The sequence below is a fragment of the Oncorhynchus keta genome, chromosome 34 (assembly GCF_023373465.1).
Source record: "Oncorhynchus keta strain PuntledgeMale-10-30-2019 chromosome 34, Oket_V2, whole genome shotgun sequence".
Lineage (NCBI taxonomy): Eukaryota > Metazoa > Chordata > Actinopteri > Salmoniformes > Salmonidae > Oncorhynchus > Oncorhynchus keta.
The window spans coordinates 65,251,517-65,273,298 of record NC_068454.1 but is presented as its reverse complement, the minus strand read 5'-3'; the positions used below and the strand labels follow the sequence as shown (position 1 = coordinate 65,273,298).

The 21,782-nt window shown below is 43.7% G+C and overlaps 1 pseudogene; it reads right to left on the bottom strand.

The window, feature by feature from the left end:
- Window positions 1–14,578: 14,578 nt before the first annotated feature.
- Window positions 14,579–18,062, bottom strand: LOC118367686 (DNA-directed RNA polymerase III subunit RPC7-like; annotated as a pseudogene).
- Window positions 18,063–21,782: the final 3,720 nt, after the last annotated feature.

Genomic DNA, 21,782 nt, shown 5'->3' with positions numbered 1-21,782 from the left:
TGATGACATGCCACGTGATTTAGAGGTCAGGGCTTTTACTAAGTTTTTATCGCTTTGGTACTATTTTCACAAGTATGTGGTAAAATTTCACAACTCTTAGTTGCATCCCGGAATCGCCTCTTCTCTGTTAACGTTGAGACTGGTGTTTTGCAGGTCGTATTTAATGAAGCTGCCAGTTGAGGACATGTGAGGCGTCTGTTTGAGACACTAATGTACTTGTCCTCTTGCTCAGTTGTGCACCACAGCCTCCCACTCCTCTTTCTATTCTGGTTAGAGACCGTTTGCGCTGTTCTGTGAAGGAAGTAGTACACAGCGTTGTACGAGAACTTCAGTTTCTTGGCAATTTCTCGCATGGAATAGCCATCAATTCTCAGAACAAGAATAGACTGACGAGTTTTAGAAGAAAGGTCTTTGTTTCTGGCCGTTATGAGCCTGTAATCGATGCTCCAGATACTCAACTAGTCTAAAGAAGGACAGTTTTATTGCTTCTTTAATCAGAACAACAGTTTTCAGCTGTGCTACCATAATTGCAAAAGGGTTTTCTAATGATCAATTAGCCTTTTAAAATGATAAACTAGGATTAGCTAACACAACGTGCCATTGGAACACAGGAGTGATGGTTGCTGACAATGGTTCTCTGTACACCTACAGTATGTAGATATTCCATTCAAAATCAGACGTTTCCAGATACAATAGTCATTTACAACATTAACAATGTCTACACTGTATGTCTGATCAATTTACATTGTAGAATAATAGTGAAGACATCAAAACTATGAAATAACACACATGGAATCATGTAATAACCCAAAAAGTGTTAAATAAATAAAAATGTATTTTAGATTTTAGATTCTTCAAAGTAGCCACCCTTTGCCTTGACAGCTTTGCACAATAGTACAAATAATATTACAAATAAAGAAAAAGCCTTGAATGAGTAGGTGTGTCCAAACTTTTGACTGGTACTGTATACTGTATATATGCATTTTCACATACATTACTGTAATAATGTACCTGGTCGCTTTTTTAGAATTCATTTTGATAAGAGCAAGATAGGTATGTAACATTAGCAAATATTACATAGCCCCTGGTTTCTCTTAGAAAATGTGACATCTGAGTAATTTAGCAGAATGGACAGTGAATCAACCACTTACCACAATCATTACAAGTCACAACGTAATCAATGGAGCGATATACTGTAGATGAATAAAAGATACTGTCAACTATAATAGATTTGCAATATCACTTATAATGAAGTGATGCAATCATCCCTGAATGACATATTACCGAATTGCAAAGCACATCTGTATTTGGTTGTTGATACATTACATTGTTCAGCTTTGACATAATCCTCATTTAGTCATTTAGGACAAAGGGTTATACGAAGGTTGTTTCTCATAGCCATCCAGTTAGCGACTGATTGATGTAGTTGTTTGTTTAAAGTCACTAATATCTTGGGCTGGTAACATTTGAGAGTGACTATCTACCTATCCATGTTGAAGGTTGCCGACTATCCTGCACCAACCAGTCCTTCCTGAGCCCAGATTTACTCAGCTTGAATTCAACACCAGAGGAAAAACATGTCGTATGATGAATGGTGGTACATCAGAATGGCTATGACCTAGGTGATATTTGTGAACAGCACTGAAAGATTTCATAATACTGAGTTTAGTAAAGCAATAACTACAATGCAGTAATAGTGATATCAAGGATACAAAGCTACTCAACTGGGGATAAACACCCCCCCACACTCTCCTGTCTTCAAGTTGGCACACTTTTCATTTTCACCCATGAACTGAACATGCACTCATCTCATGTTTTCAGGAATATTACAACCACTCACAGCCAATATTCTTCAAAAGTTGACCTCTAATGCCATTGGATGTGGCATAGTGAGAGTGTTCATGAGTACAGTCACTAGGACGTGTTCATTTTTGTGTGGGTGAGGGTGTAATCCCTACATCCGGGCTACTCTTCACACTGCTGCTGCATGCTGTACACATTTGGCAGTGACAGATGGCAGTGACCCTGTCTGCATACTCCTTTTATAACATCATTTTATGAGACAAAGTTTCTAACTAACTCACCCCCCCTGAAATTACAACACTTTGCAAGAAAATAAATTTGAATAATACAATCTCAGTCAAAACAGGATATCAAGAATGGCACACACAACACACACATACCGAGGACATCAGGGAAGCCTTGAAGTCTGGAATAAACACTGAATTATGAGTGCCAAAACCAGAAACAATAGCAGACATGCATGGTTAGGATAGACACAATTCAAGATGTGCTCAGTCTACGTGGACACATTTACGATGTTGTTACTTGACTATGTGAACTTTTAATGCAATTTACACCACAACATGATGTCCTCATAAAGTTAGTCTAGTTTAATTCACAATAAAACCTATTTGTTAAACATACTCTTCAGCTTACCCTGTTGTACATGGTCGTGCTGATAGTGGTGAAATGATATTGGGCAGTTGGTAAGTCAGAGATATCAGGAAATAGTGGAGTGTTTGTCCTTTGTGGGGTTGTTGAGAAGTGACTGTCTGGAAAACCCAAACGGTGAAAACAATACTTATACTGACCTTATATGAGTGTTTTGGTTTTTCGATTCTGTGACCTTGAGTGTATGAGAACATTCAAATAGCTCAAATCAACTTCATAAGAACCACCACAGTCTGACAGGGTTTGCCGTGACGTACCAACCTGTGGGTGTTGGCATAAACATCTACAAATACCGCCATAGCGTGCCAGGGTCTACTCTAAATGTATTGTAGTTGATCATCAGATGCCTGTGAATTGTCTTTATTTCTTGACAAGGACAATCTCACTCTACTCAAGCAAGCAAGAACTGCATGCTGACGAGATTGAATAACCGTAACTATCATTCGAATGTTATGAGCGGAATACTTCACTTGTCACTATCATTCTGTACCAATGTTGTGTTGTAATTACTAAGCTACAGCATTTGGGGCAGGGTCATGTCCCCAAGCAGTTAAACTGAGACACTCAGTATATATGCCATATTTAACAGGTCAGTGGCTCTAGCGTCTGTCTCATATGGGCAACACATTCTTTACACGGCACATTCACCATCACCACTAAGCATTTAAAGAATATGTTGAATGTACAATAGACAAGTGGGGTGTTTGATAATACCACCGGAGGCGATGGCTGCCGTTTTTACGGTCCGCTATCCAATTGTGCTATTGTGTGTGTTTTTCTCGTGTTATTTGTAACTTATTTTGTACATAATGTTTCTGCCACAGTCTCTAATGATGTAAAATAGCTTCAAGATATCAGGAAAGTGATTACTCACCCCGTACCGGAAGAAGATTTTTTGTTTAACGAGTCGGACGCAAAGGATTTACTTCAGACACCCGACAAGGCCCTCATCCCAATCATTCGGCAGGTGAAAGAGACAGAGATATCGGGGACGTAGGTCTGGGTGCCTTGTAAGGATCCGACTGCGAGTGGGTAATCTGCCTTTACCATCGGTCCTATTAGCCAATGTACAATCATTGGATAATAAAATAGACGAACTACAAGCACGTACAGTACTGTGCAAAAGTTTTAGGCCGATGTGAAAAAATGCTGTAAAGTAAGAATGCTTTTAAAAAAATAGACATGTTAATAGATTATATTTATCAATGAATGAAATGCAAAGTGAGTGAACAGAAGAAATATCTACATCAAATCCATATTTGGTGTGACCGCCCATTGCTTTCAAAACAGCATAAATTCTTCTAGGTACACTTGCACAAAGTCAGGGATTTTGTAGGTACAGTGCCTTGCGAAAGTATTCGGCCCCCTTGAACTTTGTGACCTTTTGCCACATTTCAGGCTTCAAACATAAAGATTTAAAACTGTATTTTTTTGTGAAGAATCAACAACAAGTGGGACACAATCATGAAGTGGAACAACATTTATTGGATATTTCAAACTTTTTTAACAAATCAAAAACGGAAAAATTGGGCGTGCAAAATTATTCAGCCCCCTTAAGTTAATACTTTGTAGCGCCACCTTTTGCTGTGATTACAGCTGTAAGTCGCTTGGGCTATGTCTCTATCAGTTTTGCACATCAAGAGACTGAATTTTTTTCCCATTCCTCCTTGCAAAACAGCTCGAGCTCAGTGAGGTTGGATGGAGAGCATTTGTGAACAGCAGTTTTCAGTTCTTTCCACAGATTCTCGATTGGATTCAGGTCTGGACTTTGACTTGGCCATTCTAACACCTGGATATGTTTATTTTAGAACCATTCCATTGTAGATTTTGCTTTATGTTCTGGATCATTGTCTTGTTGGAAGACAAATCTCCGTCCCAATCTCAGGTCTTGACTTCATCAGGTTTTCTTCCAGAATGGTCCTGTATTTGGCTCCATCCATCTTCCCATCAATTTGAACCATCTTCCCTGTCCCTGCTGAAGAAAAGCAGGCCTAAACCATGATGCTGCCACCACCATGTTTGACAGTGGGGATGGTGTGTAGTGTCAACAACGCAGCTACTGCCAGCTAGCCTACTTCAGCAGTACCGTATCTTTTTAATCATTTTAGTCACTAAGATTCTTGCTACGTAAGCTTAACTTTCTGAACATTCGAGACGTGTAGTCCACTTGTCATTCCAATCTCCTTGCATTAGCGTAGCCTCTTCTGTAGCCTGTCAACTATGTGTCTGTCTATCCCTGTTCTCTCCTCTCTGCACAGACCATACAAACGCTCCACACCGCGTGGCCGCGGCCACCCTAATCTGGTGGTCCCAGCGCGTACGACCCACGTGGAGTTCCAGGTCTCCGGTAGCCTCTGGAACTGCCGATCTGCGGCCAACAAGGCAGAGTTCATCTCAGCCTATGCCTCCCTCCAGTCCCTCGACTTCTTGGCACTGACGGAAACATGGATCACCACAGATAACACTGCTACTCCTACTGCTCTCTCCTCGTCCGCCCACGTGTTCTCACACACCCCGAGAGCTTCTGGTCAGCGGGGTGGTGGCACCGGGATCCTCATCTCTCCCAAGTGGTCTTTCTCTCTTTCTCCCCTTACCCATCTGTCTATCGCCTCCTTTGAATTCCATGCTGTCACAGTTACCAGCCCTTTCAAGCTTAACATCCTTATCATTTATCGCCCTCCAGGTTCCCTTGGAGAGTTCATCAATGAGCTTGATGCCTTGATAAGCTCCTTTCCTGAGGACGGCTCACCTCTCACAGTTCTGGGCGACTTTAACCTCCCCACGTCTACCTTTGACTCATTCCTCTCTGCCTCCTTCTTTCCACTCCTCTCCTCTTTGACCTCACCCTCTCACCTTCCCCCCTACTCACAAGGCAGGCAATACGCTTGACCTCATCTTTACTAGATGCTGTTCTTCCACTAACCTCATTGCAACTCCCCTCCAAGTCTCCGACCACTACCTTGTATCCTTTTCCCTCTCGCTCTCATCCAACACTTCCCACGCTGCCCCTACTCGGATGGTATCGCGCCGTCCCAACCTTCGCTCTCTCTCCCCCGCTACTCTCTCCTCTTCCATCCTATCATCTCTTCCCTCTGCTCAAACCTTCTCCAACCTATCTCCTGATTCTGCCTCCCTCAACCCTCCTCTCCTCCCCTTTCTGCATCCTTTGACTCTCTATGTCCCCTATCCTCCAGGCCGGCTCGGTCCTCCCCTCCCGCTCCGTGGCTCGACGACTCATTGCGAGCTCACAGAACAGGGCTCCGGGCAGCCGAGCGGAAATGGAGGAAAACTCGCCTCCCTGTGGACCTGGCATCCTTTCACTCCCTCCTTTCTACATTTTCCTCCTCTGTCTCTGCTGCTAAAGCCACTTTCTACCATTCTAAATTCCAAGCATCTGCCTCTAACCCTAGGAAGCTCTTTGCCACCTTCTCCTCCCTCTTGAATCCCCCCCCCCCTCCTCCCTCTCTGCAGATGACTTCGTCAACCATTTTGAAAAGAAGGTCGACGACATCCGATCCTCGTTTGCTAAGTCAAACGACACCGCTGGTTCTGCTCACACTGCCCTACCCTATGCTCTGACCTCTTTCTCCCCTCTCTCTCCAGATGAAATCTCGCGTCTTGTGACGGCCGGCCGCCCAACAACCTGCCCGCTTGACCCTATCCCCTCCTCTCTTCTCCAGACCATTTCCGGAGACCTTCTCCCTTACCTCACCTCGCTCATCAACTCATCCCTGACCGCTGGCTACGTCCCTTCCGTCTTCAAGAGAGCGAGAGTTGCACCCCCTTCTGAAAAAAACCTACACTCGATCCCTCCGACGTCAACAACTACAGACCAGTATCCCTTCTCTCTTTTCTCTCCAAAACTCTTGAGCGTGCCGTCCTTGGCCAGCTCTACCGCTATCTCTCTCAGAATGACCTTCTTGATCCAAATCAGTCAGGTTTCAAGACTAGTCATTCAACTGAGACTGCTCTTCTCTGTATCACGGAGGCGCTCCGCACTGCTAAAGCTAACTCTCTCTCCTCTGCTCTCATCCTTCTAGACCTATCGGCTGCCTTCGATACTGTGAACCATCAGATCCTCCTCTCCACCCTCTCCGAGTTGGGCATCTCCCGGCGCGGCCCACGCTTGATTGCGTCCTACCTGACAGGTCGCTCCTACCAGGTGGCGTGGCGAGAATCTGTCTCCTCACCACGCGCTCTCACCACTGGTGTCCCCAGGGCTCTGTTCTAGGCCCTCTCTTATTCTCGCTATACACCAAGTCACTTGGCTCTGTCATAACCTCACATGGTCTCTCCTATCATTGCTATGCAGACGACACACAATTAATCTTCTCCTTTCCCCCTTCTGATGACCAGGTGGCGAATCGCATCTCTGCATGTCTGGCAGACATATCAGTGTGGATGACGGATCACCACCTCAAGCTGAACCTCAGCAAGACGGAGCTCCTCTTCCTCCCGGGAAGGACTGCCCGTTCCATGATCTCGCCATCACGGTTGACAACTCCATTGTGTCCTCCTCCCAGAGCGCTAAGAACCTTGGCGTGATCCTGGACAACACCCTGTCGTTCTCAACTAACATCAAGGTGGTGTCCCGTTCCTGTAGGTTCATGCTCTACAACATCCGCAGAGTACGACCCTGCCTCACACAGGAAGCGGCACAGGTCCTAATCCAGGCACTTGTCATCTCCCGTCTTGATTACTGCAACTCGCTGTTGGCTGGGCTCCCTGCCTGTGCCATTAAACCCCTACAACTCATCCAGAACGCCGCAGCCCGTCTGGTGTTCAACCTTCCCAAGTTCTCTCACGTCACCCCGCTCCTCCGCTCTCTCCACTGGCTTCCAGTTGAAGCTCGCATCCGCTACAAGACCATGGTGCTTGCCTACGGAGCTGTGAGGGGAACGGCACCTCAGTACCTCCAGGCTCTGATCAGGCCCTACACCCAAACAAGGGCACTGCGTTCATCCACCTCTGGCCTGCTCGCCTCCCTACCACTGAGGAAGTACAGTTCCCGCTCAGCCCAGTCAAAACTGTTCGCTGCTCTGGCCCCCAATGGTGGAACAAACTCCCTCACGACGCCAGGACAGCGGAGTCAATCACCACCTTCCGGAGACACCTGAAACCCCACCTCTTCAAGGAATACCTAGGATAGGGTAAGTAATCCTTCTCACCCCCCTAAAAAGATTTAGATGCACTATTGTAAAGTGGCTGTTCCACTGGATGTCTTAAGGTGTATGCACCAATTTGTAAGTCGCTCTGGATAAGAGCGTCTGCTAAATGACTTAAATGTAAATGTAAATGTGTGTTCAGGGTGATGAGCTGTGTTGCTTTTACGCCAAACATAACGTTTTGCATTGTTGCCAAAAAGTTCAATTTTGGTGTCATCTTACCAGAGCACCTTCTTCCACATGTTTGGTGTGTCTCCCAGGTGGCTTGTGGCAAACTTTAAACGACACTTTTTATGGATATCTTTAAGAAATTGCTTTCTTCTTGCCACTCTTCCATAAAGGCCAGATTTGTGCAATATACGACTGATTGTTGTCCTATGGACAGAGTCTCCCACCTCAGCTGTACATCTCTGCAGTTCATCCAGAGTGATCATGGGCCTCTTGGCTGCATCTCTGATCAGTCTTCTCCTTGTATGAGCTGAAAGTTTAGAGGGACGGCCAGGTCTTGGTAGATTTGCAGTGGTCTGATACTCCTTCCATTTCAATATTATCGCTTGCACAGTGCTCCTTGGGATGTTTAAAGCTTGGGAAATCTTTTTGTATCCAAATCCGGCTTTAAACTTCTTCACAACATTATCTCGGACCTGCCTGGTGTGTTCCTTGATCTTCATGATGCTCTCTGCGCTTTTAACGGACCTCTGAGACTATCACAGTGCAGGTGCATTTATACGGAGACTTGACTACACACAGGTGGATTGTATTTATCATCATTAGTCATTTAGGTCAACATTGGATCATTCAGAGATCCTCACTGAACTTCTGGAGAGAGTTTGCTGCACTGAAAGTAAAGGGGCTGAATAATTTTGCACGCCCAATTTTTCCGTTTTTGATTTGTTAAAGTTTGAAATATCCAATAAATGTCGTTACACTTCATGATTGTGTCCCACTTGTTGATTCTTCACAAAAAAATACAGTTTTATGTTTGAAGCCTGAAATGTGGCAAAAGGTCGCAAAGTTCAAGGGGGCCGAATACTTTCGCAAGGCACTGTATATAGTCAGATGTATGAGAAACAATTATACCAAACAGGTGCTAATGATCATCAATTCATTATATAGGTTGAAACACAATCATTAACTGAAATGGAAACAGCTTTGTAGGAAGAAAATAATTGAGTGAGGAACAGCCAAACTCAGCTCCCAAGGTTGCTGAAGACAGTTTACTGTCAAAAGTCATACACCATGGCAAGACTGAGCACAGCAACAAGACACAATGTTGTTATGCTGCATCAGCAAGGTCTCTCCCAGACAGAAATGCCAAGGCAGACAGGGGTTTCCAGATGTGCTATCCAAGCTCTTTTGAAGAAGCACAAAGAAACGGGCAACGTTGAGGACCGTAAACACAGTGGTCGGCCAAGGAAATTTACTACAGCAGATGAGAGACACATCATGCTTACTTCCCTTCGCAATCGGAAGAAGTCCAACAGTGCCATCAGCTCAGAATTAGCAGAAAACAGTGGGACCCTGGTACACCCATCTATTGTCCGGAGAAGTCTGGTCAGAAGTTGCCTTCATGGAAGACTTGCGCCCAAAAAACGTGAAACAAGGCCAAGCGACTCAACTATGTACGAAAACACAGGATCTAGGGTGCAGAAAAATGACAGCAGGTGCTCTGGACTGATGAGTCAAAATTTGAAATATTTGGCTGTAGCAGAAGGCAGTTTGTTCACCGAAGGGCTGGAGAGCGGTACACGATTGAGCGTCTGCAGGCAACAGTGAACCATAGTGAAGGTTCCTTGCAAGTTTGGGGCTGCATTTCAGCAAATGGAGTTGGGGTGATGGTATGGCCCCCACGTCTGATCTCAACATCATTGCGTCTGTCTGGGATTACATGAAGAGAGAGAAGCACCTGAGGCTTCCTAAATCCACAGATGAACTGTGGTTAGTTCTCCAAGATGTCTGGGCCAACCTACCTGCCGAGTTCCTTCAAAAACCGAGTTGTGGCTGAACAACGACATGAATAACATACAGCTGGCGGGTTTTACAATTTTTGGGCAGGATAGAACAGCTGCCTGTTGGGGTGGCGGTCTATGTATATTTATAAACAACAGCTGGTGCACGAAATCTAAGGAAGTCGAGGTTTTGCTCTCCTGAGGTAGAGTATCTCATGATAAGCTGTAGACCACACTATTTACCACCACAAACTGATGCTGGCACTAAGACCGCACTCAATGAGCTGCATACGGCCATAAGCTGTGAGACCCCTAAGACAACGCTACAGGGAGACAGGAAGGACAGCTGATCGTCCTCACAGTGGCAGACCACGTGTAACAACACCTGTACAGGATCGGTACATCCAAACATCACACCTGCGGGACAGGTACAGGATGGCAACAACAACTGCCCGAGTTACACCAGGAACACACAATCCCTCCATCATTACTCAGACTGTCCGCAATAGGCTGAGAGAGACTGGACTGAGGGCTTGTAGGCCTGTTGTAAGGCAGGTCCTCACCAGACATCACCGGCAACAACGTCGCCCATGGGCACAAACCCACCGTTGCTGGACCAGACAGGACTGGCAAAAAGTCTTCACTGACGAGTCGTAGTTTTGTCTCACCAGGGGTGATGGTCGGATTCACGTTTATCGTCGAGGCCTGTACTCTGGAGCGGGATCGATTTGGAGGTGGAGGGTCCGTCATGGTCTGGGGCGGTGTGTCACAGCATCATCGGACTGAGCTTGTTGTCATTGCAGGCCATCTCAACGCTGTGCGTTACGGGGAAGACATCCTCCTCCGTCATGTGGTACCCTTCCTGCAGGCTCATCCTGACATAACCCTCCAGCATGACAATGCCACCAGCCTTATTGCTCATTCTGTGAGTGATTTCCTGCAAGACAGGAATATCAGTGTTCTGCCATGGCCAGCAAAGAGCCCGCATTTCAATCCCATTGAGCAAGCCTGGGACATGTTGGATCGGAGGGTGAGGACTGGGGCCATTCCTCACAGAAATGTCTCGGAACTTGCAGGTTCCTTGGTGGAAGAGTGGGGTAACATCTCACAGCAAGAACTGGCAAATCTGGTGCAGTCCATGAGGAGATGCACTGCAGTACTTAATGATTTTGACCCCCCCTTTGTTCAAGGACAGAATATTCAATTTCTGTTAGTCACGTCTGTGGAACTTGATCAGTTTATGTCTCAGTTGTTGAATCTTATGTTCATGCAAATATTTACACGTTAAGTTTGCTGAAAATAAATGCAGTTGACAGTGAGAGGACGTTTCTTTTTTAGTTGAGTTTATGTTAAATGGACTAGGCATCACCTATCATCTAGTTTGACTTAACTCATGATGATACTATGGTCAGGTTAAAAATAATCTGAGAATGATTGAGTAAAATCCAGGATGAGCCACAGAGAACCTTTGAAATGGCTTCTGGAAAGTCCTGATAAGTGTCTAAAAGTCAAGGGTACTGTCAATCACCCCAGATGCATTTATACTGTAACCTTTTTATCCCCCCCTCCTCCCTGGACTCTCCTTCTCATCAGCTCTGGTTTCAGCCCATGTTCCGTGGCAGTGAGTAATCTGCCACAGTACTTAGCCTCAGCTCGGTTTCTTGGAATGAAATGCGCAGACTATCTATTCCAGGCAGACCTCTCAGAAATAAGTAGCTTTGACAACAGGGTTTTCTGTAACCATCATTTGGGAGGTTTTACTTCACACTCCTCCTGCACTCCATTTCTGTTGACCTACTTGGAACTTGTTTTTTGTAAGGGTCCTCAAATCGCCCTCCCTCAGGCGTTAGTGATGTAAACCCATTCAAGCCATAACTTGATCTGAACACCCCCGTCTGAATAGCATTGTGCTGTCACAATAGCTCTTTCATCAGAAGCATCCTTCAGCCTTCACATCAAAGCAACAGTCCTTTCTCAGAACCCACTCCTATGGCAGAGTGATCGCACAGTTGCTGCCGAGTGCTGACTCCTTGAGCCCAGTCAAGTAGGTTACAACATGTCCCAAACTCCTTTGAGGAAGCAGTCTGCAGGACAAAGGCCTCTTTGAGTAGGGTATCATGACTGTCATTTACCAAGTAGCTCCCGTCAGATTTCAAGAAAGTGAATCATAAAAGCATGCTAAAGGCCAAATGGCACGACCCAATTTACATATCCTTTACTCAGATGGGAATAAACCAACACAACTCTCAATTATATTTAATTGGATAGACAGCTTGTCTCAGTCACAATCATATGGATTTGTGCTTCTGAATGAGTACTCCTGTAGAGAAGGATTATATTAGTCCCAGCTCCTTGGAGGACAGGCAGCACAGTCGCCACACATCACATCATTTTACGCCTCTATGGGATAGGCAGGATTTGGTGCGTGAGACATTCAACAGCAGATCAGATACCACCTTGCCTGGGCTCAACATTCTAGAGTTGCACCCTAGACACAAAACATTTGACTTGAATAATCATAATACATCAAACTTGATAAGTAAATTGTGCCAATGTAATTTCATGCAAATGCAATTGCAATACCTTTCTTATTTTCTTATTTCAATGCCTTGGTATTTGCACTAAGCAGGAGACAGGGGACCTAGGCTTCTGTGTAACAAACTTGATATGAACATTATCGGTTGTGAAATGAACACAGAAAGAAGGCTTGTACAGTGATGCACACTATTCATAGAGCAGTACCTGGAATTACTATAAAATAGCATATGCCATGAGAGAGGCAGGTGGCATTGATAGAGACAATGCAGATGTTGGTTGAGGACAGTGGCAGGAAGCTACTGGAAGAGCCCACCACCTGGTCCTGCCGTGTAAAGGTATAAGTCAAATAAGGAGACGAGGCCCTGCCTGAAGCACTGCCACACGGATGATGTCCAGGGTCCAGTAGATTTACAGTGAAGGCATAAAACCTCAAATGTTATTATGCTGACTAATTGGGAGTCATGAAAGAAGAAGAATACTTTTACTGCACATTGAGCCTCTGTTCTATAGTGCAGTAACCAGTCTGAAAACAGACATTTGACTTTTAGAAAGCTGAGCACAGTACACAGAATCATAGTGTGTGTGTGTGTGTGTGTGAGAGAGAGATTTACTGCACAGGGACGACAACGTGCTTCAGGCTTCTCTACAGCAGGGAGACTCCATACTAAGTATTTACACAACAAAAAGTCACATATGCCATCATCAGAAGCACAGCATTTCCATGCCCCCCAAGAAATGATGTACAACCCAACTAACAGTAGCACAGCAAAGAAGTATCTACCCCAAACTCCAAGTATAGCGACCCAGACCAACAAAGTTTAAAATAGACTTACAAGCAGATGCTAAGTTATACACTCACCGGACAGTTTATTAGGTTGACCAACCCGTTCATGAAAATGGATCGCTCCTACAGACAGTGAGTTAAGTGGCCGTGGCCTGTCATAAAGCAGGCATCGAGGCATTCAGTTACTGTTCGATTGAACGTAAGAATGGGCAAAAAGAGTTACCTATGTGACTTTCAACGTGGAATGATCGTCGGTGGCAGGCGAGCCGAACCCAGTACCTATGAAAACGGCCACCCTCCTGGGCTTTTCACACACGACAGTGTCTAGGGTTTATCGAGAATGGTACGACAAACAAAAAAACATCCAGTCAGCAGCAGTCCTGTGGGTGAAAACAGCTCGTTGATGAGAGAGGTCGGAGGAGAATCATGCAAGCTAACAGGCAGGCCAGACAAATAACGGCACAGTACAACAGTGGTGTGCAGAACGGCATCTTGGAACTCACAACTCGTTGATGCTCGTCATGGACGGACTATTGCAGCAGACGACCACACCGGGTTCCACAGCTAAAAACAAGAAGCGGTTCCAGTGGACACGCGATCACCAACACTGGACAATTGAGGACTGGTAAAACATCTGCTGGAACATGACAGCGAATTCAGTTTGCTTGAGTGGCCTGCAGTCCCCATTGTCAATCCAATAGAGCATCTTTGGGACGAGATGGAACGGACTTGTTGCCAGCATGAATGTACCGCAGTCCAAACTGTAGCAACTGTGTGATGCCATTGCATCAGAATGGACCAACATCCCTGTGGAACGTTTCCGACACCTTGTAGAATTCCCCAAAGAATTCAGTCTGTTTTGGAGGCGAAGAGGGGTCCGACCCAGTACTAGATAGGTGTATCTAATAAACAGTGAGTATATAAACTACAGTACGCTTACAGTAAGGATAGCTGGAGCTATAAAGTGAAACCCTTAGAAACTGCTGAGTCAGTGCAAACCTTAGCAATGTGTGTGTGTGTGTCCTCTTCACTTCCACGTCTTCTAAATTACTTGTATTGAATTAATAAACTGCACAATTTTTTGAGCATTTACAGCCTACTGCTTCTACCTTTTAGTGCATCACCCTGCACAGTGATATATGAAAATGTGTCTGAACAAATCAGATTAGCAAGGTGCTCTCTTGAAGCAGACACTGCTGCATTAATTTGTCTGTGTTTCCAAGTCTGCTGACATGAAATCCAAAGCTTTCTCATACCATAACAATCCATCACATGCATCTGTCTCTGTCCACCTGCCATTCCTGAATAAAAGAACACTGCATATCTGTTGGAACACCAAGGTCGGGGAATGTACAGTATATATTTTGTGTACTATAAGTATACATATCAAAACTCAGGAGAGAATGTGCTCACTGTACATATACAAGCTTTGATTCTTGTCAGCTTTGATTACTGGTCAGCAAATAGCATTCAGAAAATAGAAAATGAAGGTCAGAAAATATCAGTTGTTATAAAATGTGTATTGACTGAGCATGGCATATTGCTGATAACTTTGTGTGTGCTGCTTCAACTTTCAGCACTACGCCACCTATTGGTGTGAAATAAGTATTATCATGCAACATCTGGTGAACTGGTACAGCTTCTAGTTGGAAAACAGTTTGTGCAGCATAGAAAATAAAACTGCCAAGTTTACAAATTAGCTGCCATTTATTCTTTCAGAATTTCAAGTGAAGTAAAATCCTCTTTCATAACAAACAACATTGGGATATTACATGGATATAACATATTACATGGATATAAAAGTTTTACAAAGCATAACTTTTTAAAAACTACATATAAACTACATAAAACAACATAACATTAAAATTGGTGTTAAACACCTTCATTTTATATCTTCAAAGTTATTTAACATTTCTATAATTGGATAAAAACCTAAGAAATTACACAATAATTGTTGAAACGGAGAAAAGATGTCTGCTTATGGAGAATGACGTACTTCTCTCTCCATAACACCACCACACTTAAGAGCCATTTAAAACTATTGCAGGTTTGAACTGTGCGACCTGCTTCTTCTGCTGAAATTATTTTTTAAGCCTGAATCCTGGGTTATTTGGAAGATTCATGTGTCGAGTTAAGAAAATTTCAGGCCATGTATACAAGATGGACCTAAGAACAACAGCACATCCTCTCAGCTTTGGAGTGTCTCTCAGTTCTGGAGTGTCACATATATTTTCCCAGGACTCTTGGGTCCTGGGCATGCTCAATTCTCTGTCGTTGTTGTTTTTCAAAGTATCAGTAAACGGCCTCATCCATGTTTTCATCACTGTCCCCTCCGAACTCCTCTCCATTGTCAAAGTACAACATGATATAGTCGGTCTCCTGAGGGAACACAATCAGAGTGGGAAAAAATGCTACGTATGAGCTCATTCCGACCTTGTGAAATGTGTTTGCAACGCTAACTTTCTGTTAAATCATGCATTGGTGTCACTGGAAAATGTATCAGGGAAATTGTCTTTAGTAAGGATATTCTCTCACTGAGGTTGTGGGGGGCATGGGACCATATTAAAAAAGTAAGAAAGAGCTTGGATATATAACAGTTTTGCATCCGTCCCTCTCCTTGCTCTAACCTGGGACCATCTGAACGAAGCGACAACGGTCACCCAGGAAGCATTGTTACCTGTCACTGCGGAGCAATGGAAACAACTACTTCAGGTCTCAGGGTGGGTGACGTCACTAATTGAACGCTACTAGCGCACACCGCTTACAAGCGAGCCATTTGACATTGGCTACAGATGCTTACCTCTTCAAACTCTTCTTCATCATATTCCTCCTCCCCATCTTGCTGCTCTTCCTCCTGCTTCTTCCTCTCCCCTTCCTCTTCATCTGAGGTCACTTCCTCCTCTAATGTCTAAAATATGACACAAATGAATACAAAAGAAACTAAAAGAAAAGGAACATTGATAGTAAAATAACACACCAGGCTTACATTACGTTTGAGGTTTAACAGCAAGAAACATTTCCCTCGTTTTTTTTTTTTAACCTTTATTTTACTAGGCAAGTCAGTTAAGAACAAATTCTTATTTTCAATGACGGCCTAGGAACTGTGGGTTAACTGCCTGTTCAGGGACAGAACGACAGATTTGTACCTTGTCAGGGGATTAGAACTTGCTACCTTTCGGTTACGAGTCCAACGCTCTAACCACTAGGCTCTAACCACTAGGCTACCCTGCCACAAAATCTAGTGTGCTGAGATTGAGTTGTGTTACATGCTTATAGATGTGGTGAAGAGGTCAATTAGAATCCAGACTATGGAGTTAATGTCTGATGTACTGGCTGAGTACCTACTATTCCCACCTCTAGTTTATGGATGATCTACTCTTTGTCCACCCGGGTCTTTTTTCTGGGTTTGGAGTCCACAGTTGCCTCCACACTAAGAGAGGTGTCTGTAACAGACAAAAAGGGACAAAAGTCAATCATTAGTGAAAAACCACCTCCCTCTATCTATTTCCCCCTCCTCTCCTTTCATTTAAAAGGCCATTCAACCAAAAGCTATATTTATCTCATAATAGAAGGGCAGATCATTTATGTATAAGTCAGGCAGTATTGTCATTGTCAGTAACCAGCAGTGACTTTATCTTATCCTTCTGTTCAAAAGATGGGCAAATTGATGCATTCATGTCTCTAGGGAGCAGTCAGACACAGTGTTCTTCAGAAGACACCTCTGTCTTCAGTACTCCGCCCAGCCAGTAGGAAGAAGAAAAATCATGTGGGAACAATATGCTATGAAAGAGACTGGTGATTCGCCAGCAACGTACATGTCAACAAGTCCTGCAGGAAGCAAACTAAACAGAACTCCAAAACGAATGGATTTGTTTTAAAAAATGTATTACAATAGTCTTCTGTGATTACATGGTGGGTGGGTTTTCATAGTGAATTACTCACAAAAATGTCCAGTCATTCAATGTGAGGTATAAAACAACACTGTATCATCCACTTACTCTCTTTTAGGGCCTTCTTGACACGAATTCAAAGCTCTTTTGGTAGCCTTTTCCAGTCTGGGGTTAAAAAACAAAAATAAAATAAAATCAATCAGTAGACACACAGGTGCTACAATACTGTTTTTACACAGCAATTACCTTGTCAAAATGATGGAATGTTGGTTCACATCCGGTTTTCCCAATCAGCCTCTATTCAGCAGACTAATTGTGAGTGACAGCTCAATTTCTCCCATTTGACACCTTTTGGGTCACCAGACAGTTTCAATCGGGACCATTCACACTCCATTGTGGCTGACATCTCTGGGGTGGCGTAGCGAGTGATTTCATATTGCTTCAGGATTAGATCCTTGATTCTATGAATCCCTGTTTAACAGTGTTATGCTGGTAATCAGATCGTACAATGCAATCCTTCCAATACATGTTCCGTAGTTTCTATCACCTTTCAGTTACATTTTTTTGAACAGGAGGTATGATGCAGCTGACTCACCTGGATTCCACTCAATGGTGTTGTCTGACGGCTCACTGTTCTGATATTTATCAGAATACCGCTCCACATCTGGAAGTCAGACAAGAAGCTCATTCATTTCTTAAACATGGTACAAGAACAAACATGTTTTTGAAAAGAAAGCCTCTGTGTATTATCACATCTGCCTCGTTTGCTGCTCCCAAATGTTCTTATCGAAGCATAATTGAATGCTTGATTGAATAATTGAACAATATTTCCACCCCTGATTTAGGTAATGTCAGCCAAACCTTGTATCACCTAAAACTTTGTATCATTTTAATAAAATAACACCATTGGGAGCTGCTGACAGTGACAAGACATTAACTGTCTAATTTGTGAAACGTTTGGATGTCTGTAATTACTATTTTCATCGCTAACACACAGAAATGGTGTGTTCCCAGGCTTAGGTACCTTTCTTGGAGACTGCTGGACGGACATAAAATGGTAGGTTCTTCATGTTTCCCCTGAACTCCTGCTTCAGTGTCAACATGTACTCTGCCGCGACCTCGGCTGTGGCCCAGGCCAGCCATGGAGTGAGCACACAGTGGGGGGGTTCACAGGTAAATCTATCAAGGGAGGAAGAATGCAATGGGCAATGAGTAATAGCACTTCTATTTTCCCAAACTATTTGTGTAAAGCTATATACGCTTACTTTTACTCCTGGCCCATATATGATCACCTATATGGTTGCTGTTCACTGTAATTTGACAATAACCCTAACCCTATTACCTCTAGCTAACGAGCAGTGAATAACAAAGGTCACATAGCCAGGGCTAAACAAGAATGGGTATAGCTACAACACAACAAGAGGACAAAAACGTTGTGAAGGGGAGCAATGGCTAACGCATTAGGGAAAGATACCTAGTCAGTTGCACAACTGAATGCATTCAACTGAAATGTGTCTTCCACATTTAACCCAACCTCCCTGAATCAGATAGGTGTGAGGGGAGTTAAAGATACAATCTGTGATTGCTACATCCATTTCAGACTGTTAAATTAGTGATATACACTACCATTCAAAAGTTTGGGGTCACTTAGAAATGTCCTTGTTTTTGAAAGAAATGCAATACTTACATAGGTGTACAGAGGCCCATTATCAGCAACTATCACTCATGTGTTCCAATGGCACGTTGTGTTAGCTAATCCAAGTTTATCATTTTAAAAGGCCAATTGATCATTAGAAAACCATTTTGCAATTATGTTAGCACAGCTAAAAACTGTAGTTCTGATTAAATAAGCAACACAACTGACCTTCCTTAGACTAGATGAGTATTTGAAGCATCAGCATTTGTGGGTTCGATTACAGGCTCAAAATGCCCAGAAACAAAGTACTTTCTTCTGAAACTCATCAGTCTATTTTTGTTCTGCGAAAAATTGCCAAGAAACTGAAGATCTCGCACACCTCTGTGTTCTACTCCCTTCACAGAACAGCACAAACTGTCCCTAACCAGAATAGAAAGAGGATTGGGAGGCCCTGGTGCACGACTGAGCAAGAGGACAAGTACATTAGAGTGTCTAGTTTGAGAAACAGACACCTTACAAGTCCTCAACAGGCAGCTTCATTAAATCGTACCCGCAAAACACCAGTCTCAACGTCAACAGTGAAGCGGCAACTCCAGGATGCTGGCCTTCGAGGCAGAGTTCCTCTGTCCAGTGTCTGTGTTCTTTTGCCTATCTTAATCTTACATTTTTATTGGCCAGTCTGAGATATAGCTTTTTCTTTGCAACTCTGCATAGAAGGCCAGCATCCCGGAGTTGCCTCTTCACTGTTGATGAATGTTATTTTAATGGTGCTTTTCTTTAAAAAAAACAGGGACATTTCTAAGTGACCCCAAACTTTTGAACGGTAGTGTATACCCACTGATTCTTGAAGAATGTAACTTATAAATGCCTCTTGAGCTAAGTTCAACTGTCATACCCCATCACAATCCAAATGATTCGTTTTTTTACTCCATTGTTTGTAAACAATGTAATAGTTGTCTACAGAGTGGAACTGTGGGCTGTCAACTACAGTCTATTCCCCTTTTCGGATTTGGTGGATACATCTTGTTATTTGAATAATTGTTTTTATATATTTGATGAAGGGTGTTGACCTCAACCACCTATATTCAATGGAGCGGGAGATGCTATGCTAGCTTCATGAATATGCATAGACCATCTCGAATTTCAACAGGGATGTGCATCACACTTTTATCAGTACACTCCTAACAACCTAAGCATTACAAAACTTATATTAGATTAAACAAGCCTCACGTATCAAAATATCAATTCATATTTATCTTGACTAAATTCAATATCTAATTTCCCCCCCATTCAAAAACTCCTCACCTGCTTAATAATTAAGGCTATGCTGAAGTGGACAGATTTTGGGCAGAAATAGGGCTCTCTGGTAACCAGGCTACCATCCTCCAGCTGCGTACCAAATCAACGCCAGGTGTTGCAGGAAGGCCAAGAAGATCATCAGGGACCCCGTAGCCACGCGATGTTCTCCTCGCTTCAATCACTCAGACTCGGGCAGTACAGGAGCATCATGGCAAGAACCGGATGACTGGCCAATAGTTTCTACCCTCAGGCTGCTGAATAGCCACTACTGGTCAGCTACCTGCTATTTCACCACTAGTCAGCTATATATTTCTATTAATATTTTTGTTTTTTAATTTCAATGTTATTGTTTTATTTCACTTAGTCCTGCGTGTTGGAGCTCAGAGCCTAAGATTTTCACTGTACCCTGCAATCACACCTGCAACCCTGTACATGTGACTATTAAGCATCTCTGGATGGCGGGGTCTCCGCTTTGTTGTTGTTTGAATCGCAGATTGCCCCTTTAACAGCTACCAGCAAGTTACCTATCTAGTTGTGTGCGGCTTACAAAGACTTGTTCCATCTTCTAGTGACGTCAGTGATATTAACTTGCTTGCCCAGTAGCTACATGACAGCTGTTACATTAGCTAGATAACGACGTTAGCTAGAGCCGTCAGATTTATCATGACAAAATATCGTTCACCCAGACAACGTGCTTACTAACTAACCATATCAACGTATTCATGACCTCCCACATTCTGAGCCATAGCTAGCTACTAATCTTCAAATATAAAATAAAATATTAAAACGTGATCAAGCTAGCTGGTTTACAAATCCGCGGGCGACGTTATTGTTTACCAAACACTACGTTGTTTACATCTTACAGAACTCTGGCGACTTGGGGTCGACTACCCTGCGCTACACTGCCCCCTGTTGTATTGGAGTTGAATTACATTCCAGAACATCGAAAAAGAGATGCAGTATCTCCCCGAAAATTATGGTCACATACTTTTGTTTGCCACCTGAGAGATCTGTGTGTGTGTGTGTGTGTGTGTGTGTGTGTGTGTGTGTGTGTGTGTGTGTGTGTGTGTGTGTGTGTGTGTGTGTGTGTGTGTGTGTGTGTGTGTGTGTGTGTGTGTGTGTGTGTGTGTGTGTGTGTGTGCTGTACTATACTTCCATTTCGGGGCGGCAGGGTAGCCTAGTGTTGGACTAGTAACCGGAAGGTTGCGAGTTCAAACCCCTGAGCTGACATGGTACAAATCTGTCGTTCTGCCCCTGAACAGGCAGTTAACCCACTGTTCCTAGAGCGTCATTGAAAATATGAATGTGTTCTTAACTGACTTGCCTGGTTAAATAAAGGTAAATTAAATAAAAATTTGATGAGATGAATGTCATGGTTAAATTTCCTGGCTAAAATGTTATAATCCAATTAACATTATAGTTTGAGCCGCCAAGTAGGAACCTCCGAGGGGAATGAGTGTGATACAACATAAAGTAGCCACATTTGTTCCCTGGTGTGGGAGCTGGTTTGGCATTAGCCCAAAATACTTAATTTTGCTGACATTGTAAAGGTGGTTTATCTTGGTCTGCCTAGTGGTGTTTATTATTAATAATTGTTCTTGTTTCTATCTATTTAAGGAGGACAAATAAGCTTTTGACCAAGTCACACTAAGCCAACTACAATCTCAAAGCACTTGGTGATGTTTCCCTTCCCATTTGGGGGATTAGTGGATAGGAGCACCATCACTCTGATAGAACCTTACAGCTTTGTGTGTGTGTGTGTGTGTGTGTCTCTGTCTGTCTGTCTGTCTGTCTGTCTGTCTGTCTGTCTGTCTGTCTGTCTGTCTGTCTGTCTGTCTGTCTGTCTGTCTGTCTGTCTGTCTGTCTGTCTGTCTGTCTGTCTGTCTGTCTGTCTGTCTGTCTGTCTGTCTGTCTGTCTGTCTGTGCCTGCGTGCATGCAGCGTGTGTCTGTGAATTTGCCTACAAGGATGTGTGCGTGCCTGCCTCCTTGAGTGTGTCACCGTGGGAACGTTTCTGTAGGAATCCAGCAAATCAGTTGCCATAGCAACTGTGTTCCATAATAGCAAC